Source organism: Bactrocera tryoni, unplaced genomic scaffold, assembly GCF_016617805.1.
Source record: "Bactrocera tryoni isolate S06 unplaced genomic scaffold, CSIRO_BtryS06_freeze2 scaffold_120, whole genome shotgun sequence".
Lineage (NCBI taxonomy): Eukaryota > Metazoa > Arthropoda > Insecta > Diptera > Tephritidae > Bactrocera > Bactrocera tryoni.
Window position 1 is genome coordinate 1,765,870 of NW_024395835.1, and position 6,580 is coordinate 1,772,449.

Sequence of the window (6,580 nt, forward strand, 5' to 3'; positions counted from 1 at the left end):
ACTTCTGATAAAATAAATAGAATTATTCCTCACCGTAGTCCTAGTGTTACAGGTAGAGTGTGTAATCCTTGAAAAGTTCCTTCTCGAGAAACATCTCGTCATCATTGATAAACGGTTAAAATAGTAATAATATTTCCTAAGGCAAATAATGAAATATCATATTGATGGAATCATTTTACTAGTCCTGATACAGAAGTTATAGCTCCGATTGCTCCTGTTAAAGGTCACGGGCTATAATCTACTAAATGAAAGGGGTGATTTGAGTGTGTTGACATTAGTTTACTTCTCTAGAGTATAGTGTACTTAGAACTGCGAATACGTACGATTGAATAATAGCTACTGCTGATTCTAATACTAATAGAGCAATTTGACCGATTAATAATAAAGATACAATTGCATAAGAAAGGGAGGGTCCGGTGTTTCCTAGAAGAGTAAGTAATAAGTGTCCTGCAATTATATTAGCTGCTAATCGAACGGCTAAAGTTCCAGGTCGAATAATATTACTAATAGTTTCGATACATACTATAAATGGTATAAGAACTGCAGGAGTTCCTTGAGGGACTAGGTGAGCAAATATGTGCTGTGTGTGGTTGATTCATCCATAAAGTATGAAACATAATCATAGGGGTAGAGCTAATGTAAGAGTAAGCGTTAAATGACTTGTTCTTGTAAAAATATAGGGAAATAATCCTATAAAATTGTTGAATAAAATTAGTGAAAATAGAGAAACAAAAATAAAGGTTGACCCTGAATGTCCTGATGGCCCTAAAAGAGTCTTGAATTCTTTATGAAGTGTAAGAAGAATTGAATTTCAGAAGATGTGTCATCGTGAAGGTATCAATCAGTAGGCAGAAGGAATTAGGAGAAGTCCTAAAAATGTTCTTATTCAATTTAGTGATAAATTGAAAATACTTGATGAGGGGTCGAATACAGAGAATAAATTTGTTATCATTTTCAGTTTAAAGAAGTTGTTGAATACTTATTTGAGATTTCTGATTTAGGTGTTTTAGGAATTACAGAGTAATAATTTATTATACTAAACAAGATGAAAGTAATTGAAAAGATAATAAACAGACTTAATCAACCAATGGGGGCTATCTGAGGCACTAAAAAATATTAAATACTTTAATAATTTTAGTTTGACATACTAATGTTATTTTTTAACTAATTTTTTTTTTCATTAGAAGTAAGTGCTAATTTACTATAAGATGGTTTAAGAGACCAGTACTTGCTTTCAGTCATCTAATGAAAATTATGAATTAGTTCTACTAGTTACTCATTTGATAAAATGATTCACAGGAAGGCTTTCAATTACAATGGGTATGAATCTGTGATTAGCTCCGCAAATTTCTGAACATTGACCGTAAAATAATCCAGGGCGATTTATTAGGAAATTAGTTTGGTTTAGTCGACCAGGGGTTCCATCAACCTTTACTCCTAAAGCTGGCACTGTTCATGAATGAATTACGTCTGCTGCTGTCACTAAAATTCGAATTTGTGAATTTATAGGTAAAACTACACGATTATCAACATCCAGAAGTCGGAATCCGTCTGTTGTTAATTCATTAGTTGGAATTATATATGAATCAAATTCTACATTCATAAAGTCTGAATATTCATAGCTTCAATATCATTGATGTCCAATAGCTTTTAATGTAACTGATGGTTCATTAATTTCATCTAGTAAATATAGTAGCCGAAGGGAGGGTAGGGCAATAAATAGTAGGACAATTGCTGGAAGAATTGTTCAAATTATTTCAATAGTTTGGCCATGTAAAAGGTTTCGATTAGTGTATGAATTAAAGAATAGTATAAATATTAAATATCCTACTAATGTTGTAATTATTACTAAAATTATTAAAGCGTGGTCATGAAAGAAGGTAAGTTGTTCTATAAGAGGAGAGGCTCTATCTTGAAGGCCAAGGGCAGCTCATGTTGTCATTAGTTTCTAATAAAAGTAAAGTACTTTATATATGGAGCTTAAATCCATTGCACTAATCTGCCATATTAGATAGTTAGTTAAAAGAGGCAGTTCTGAGTAACTGTGTTCAGCTGGAGGGGTGTTTTGAAGTCATTCAATTGAAGAGCTAAGCTGTATAGGGTAAATTACTTGTCGTTGTGTTACTAAGCTTTCTCAAATGATGAATAAGAAGAATAGAATTCCTAGTAAAGAAATAGATGAACCAATAGTAGACACTACATTTCATGTTGTATAGGCATCAGGGTAGTCTGAATAACGTCGTGGCATACCGGCTAACCCTAAAAAGTGTTGTGGGAAGAATGTTAGGTTTACCCCAATAAATATAATAATAAATTGACTTTTCAATCATTTAGGATTTAATACTAACCCTGTAAAAAGTGGGTACCAGTGAACAAACCCTGCTATAATAGCAAAAACTGCTCCTATTGATAGAACATAGTGGAAATGAGCTACTACATAGTATGTGTCATGAAGAATAATATCTACAGATGAATTAGCAAGAACTACTCCGGTTAATCCCCCTACTGTAAATAAGAATACAAACCCTAGGGCTCATAATATAGCTGGGGAATAGTTTAGTTGAGTACCGTGTAATGTGGCTAGTCAACTAAAAATTTTAATACCTGTAGGTACAGCAATAATTATTGTGGCTGAAGTGAAATAGGCACGAGTGTCTACATCTATACCTACTGTGAATATATGGTGAGCTCATACAATAAATCCTAATAAGCCAATTGCTATCATAGCATAAATTATTCCTAGAGATCCAAATGTTTCCTTTTTTCCTGACTCTTGACTAATAATATGAGAAATTATTCCGAATCCTGGAAGAATTAAAATATAAACTTCTGGATGTCCAAAGAATCAAAATAAGTGTTGGTAAAGAATAGGATCTCCTCCCCCAGCGGGGTCAAAAAAGGAGGTATTTAAGTTTCGATCTGTTAATAATATAGTAATAGCTCCTGCTAAAAACTGGCAATGATAGTAAAAGTAATAGGGCTGTTAATACAACTGCTCAAACGAAAAGAATCGCAGAGATTTTATAAGCTCTGTTAACCGTCCAATCGAACATCATACAGAATTCAATTTGCACCTTCTCTATGTTTTATGTTCTCTGCTTCAGCACACGCTATTGGGGCGGTATTATCTCAAGGCAATTGGCCGGTAACCATGATTTCGAGAACGTTATCGACAGCAGAAGAGAATTATGCTGCCACTGAAAGGAGAGCTTTTAGCGATAGTGTGAACACTTCAGAAGCTGCGAAACTATCGGGTGATTTTTTAAGAGCTTGATAACTTTTTTTAAAAAAAAAACGCATAAAATTTGCAAAATCTCATCGGTTCTTTATTTGAAACGTTAGATTGGTTCATGACATTTACTTTTTGAAGATAATTTCATTTAAATGTTGACCGCGGCTGCGTCTTAGGTGGTCCATTCGGAAAGTCCAATTTTGGGCAACTTTTTCGAGCATTTCGGCCGGAATAGCCCGAATTTCTTCGGAAATGTTGTCTTCCAAAGCTGGAATAGTTGCTGGCTTATTTCTGTAGACTTTAGACTTGACGTAGCCCACAAAAATAGTCTAAAGGCGTTAAATCGCATGATCTTGGTGGCCAACTGCCCATCGCATCCCGAAAAATGCACTGTTTGGTGTGGTTTGTACGCTGGTGGAATCATTGGACCGTATTTTTCAAAGATGCTGTTGGACGCAACGTTACGGTGAATGGCGATCGCTATCGTTCGATGCTAACAAACTTTTTGTTGCCAAAAATGGAAGAACTGAACTTGGTTGACATGTGGTTTCAACAAGATGGCGCTACATGCCACACAGCTCGCGATTCTATGGCCATTTTGAGGAAAACTTCGGAGAACAATTCATCTCAAGAAATGGACCCGTAAGTTGGCCACCAAGATCATGCGATTTAACGCCTTTAGACTATTTTTTGTGGGGCTACGTCAAGTCTAAAGTCTACAGAAATAAGCCAGCAACTATTCCAGCTTTGGAAGACAACATTTCCGAAGAAATTCGGGCTATTCCGGCCGAAATGCTCGAAAAAAGTTGCCCAAAATTGGACTTTCCGAATGGACCACCTAAGACGCAGCCGCGGTCAACATTTAAATGAAATTATCTTCAAAAAGTAAATGTCATGAACCAATCTAACGTTTCAAATAAAGAACCGATGAGATTTTGCAAATTTTATGCGTTTTTTTTTAAAAAAAGTTATCAAGCTCTTAAAAAATCACCCGATATTTGTACGAAGTAAAACAGCTGAATATTTTTACCGATCATCAGCCTTTGATGAAAATAAAACGCTGGCGAGCATTTGTGGAAGAGTTTTCACCTCAATTTCATTATAAACCCGGTAAAGAAATTTTGTTACCGATGCATTGTCACGACAGCATATTAATGCAAAAGAACAGGAATCCTCATCTGTTACTATACATAGTGAAGAATCTCTAACAGAAGTTATTCCAAAAGTAGAAAATCCTGTTAATTAATTTCGAGATCAGATAATTCTTGAAGAAGAAAATGTTACAAGAATTATTTTCAAGTCAAGGATAAGGCATCAAATTACGTTTAAAAATTTTTTGTATCTACTAAAATTGATTGGTGAATGCGTTAATTCTGATGTGGTTAACGTTATTCAATGCAGTTTGCTTATTTTGGGCAAAACTAAGGACGAGATTGTAAGGAAATTCCCGTCAATAAAATTTCATCACACAATGAGTCAAGTTAATGATATTTTTAATGAAGACGATCAAACGAAATACTGGCTATGGAACATAGCACATCACTCTATCCGAGAGAACATTAAACAGGTATTGAACGACTACTATTTTCCAAATATGCGGAAGAAATTAAAGGAAATCGCTGCCAACTGCAAAATTTGTAGTGAAGCCAAGTACGAACGGCATCCGACTAAACCAGAGTTAGGAAAGAGTCCGATACCATCCCGTCCTGAGGAAATGTTACATATAGATATTTATTCCACTGATAAACATAATTTTTTAACATGCATAGACAAATTTTCAAAATTCGCCACAGTTATTCCAATTTCATCAAGGGCAATTATTGACGTAAAATAGGCTTTATTACAAATCCTTAATTCTTTTGAAAATACGAGGAATATGACGGTTGATAACGAAAAGTCACTGAACTCACAAACAATAAAAACTCTTCTTAAGAATCATTTTTTACAACCCCTCCTTTCCATAGTACAAAAAATGGGCCGATAGAGAGATTTTATAGCACCTTAACTGAAATCGCTGGATGCATTAAGCTAGAACAAGCTATAAATGATACCATTGAACTAATGCTTCTTTCTACTGCAAAATACAATAGATCAATTCAATCAGTAACTGGATGGAAATCTATAGAACTGAATTTTTCCATGCCTTTGGATCTTTAAACCGAAGTAAAAGGCAAATTAATTAAAGCCCAGGAAAATGAGTTAGGAAGGAACAATAGCGGTAAACTTACGAGGTTTTTCAGGCCAGGAGATAAAGTTTATGTTAGGACCAATAAAAGAATTGGTAATAAATTTACAAAAGTTTTTACGGAAAAAACGATTCAAAAGGATCCTAGATCTAGAGTTTTAATAGATAATAGGAAGGTTCATAAGAGTAACCTTAGGTAATAATTTTTTTTTTCACCTTTACAGAGTTATTTTAACACTTTTGCGTACTCAGGGATCCAACAGCAAAATTATTAATTTTACAAAATCCAACTACATACCAGTTATTTACGGAAATGTAGCAGTTTGGGACAAACATGACTACTTAACGCATCGAACGAATTGGATGAATTACCTCACCGTCTTGTGGGAAACAGAAAATATATTTCACATTTTTCCCCAATCGAATCTAATTTATCGATTGATTGACACGGAGAAAATTCACCATAGAAAAGCGCGAAGCATGGACATGATTGGCACTGCGCTAAAATACATAGCCGGAGCTCCAGATTTCGACGATTTTAATGAACTAAAATTTAAAACACAAGAATTTAAAGAATCCAATGACCGTCAATTTTTCATAAACACTCAGATACAACAGCAAATCGATAAATTGACTAAGACTGTTAACAACATTATTGCTAATACAAAAAAAGCCGACATTGACACTGGTCATCTTTTCGAATCACTAATGGCCAGAAATAGGGCAGTTATAACAGATTTGGACAATATAATTTATTCCATAGTTTTAGGTAAATTAAATGTTGTAAATCCTATAATTTTTAATACATATGAAATTTCGAATATATTGATCACTGAGTACACTTTAAATGTAAGCATAAGCGATATAGTAAGTAATTCTAAGTTAAAAATTTTTCAAAATAATGATGCAATATACTTTATTGTTAAGTTTCCAAGAATACAAAAAGTTTGCAGCTTGGTTAGGGTTTTTCCGGTGGCACACGACGACAAAATAATTTTTTTTCGAGACCGATACTGTTGCCGATTGCTGCAACTCAACAATTCCAGTTAAAAACTGCACGGCAGCGCTATCTGCAAGATTCTGTAAAATAAAAACGGATCCTACATGTGTGAGACAACTATTGAACAATAATAAGGCGACATGCAAAACTACCTACAATTACC

At 34.3% G+C, this 6,580-nt stretch overlaps 2 pseudogenes; both read right to left on the bottom strand.

Annotated features, from left to right (window-relative positions):
• Positions 1-1,248: 1,248 nt before the first annotated feature.
• Positions 1,249-1,957, bottom strand: LOC120779989 (annotated as a pseudogene).
• Positions 1,249-2,983, bottom strand: LOC120779990 (annotated as a pseudogene).
• Between the last annotated feature and the right edge of the window lie 3,597 nt (positions 2,984-6,580).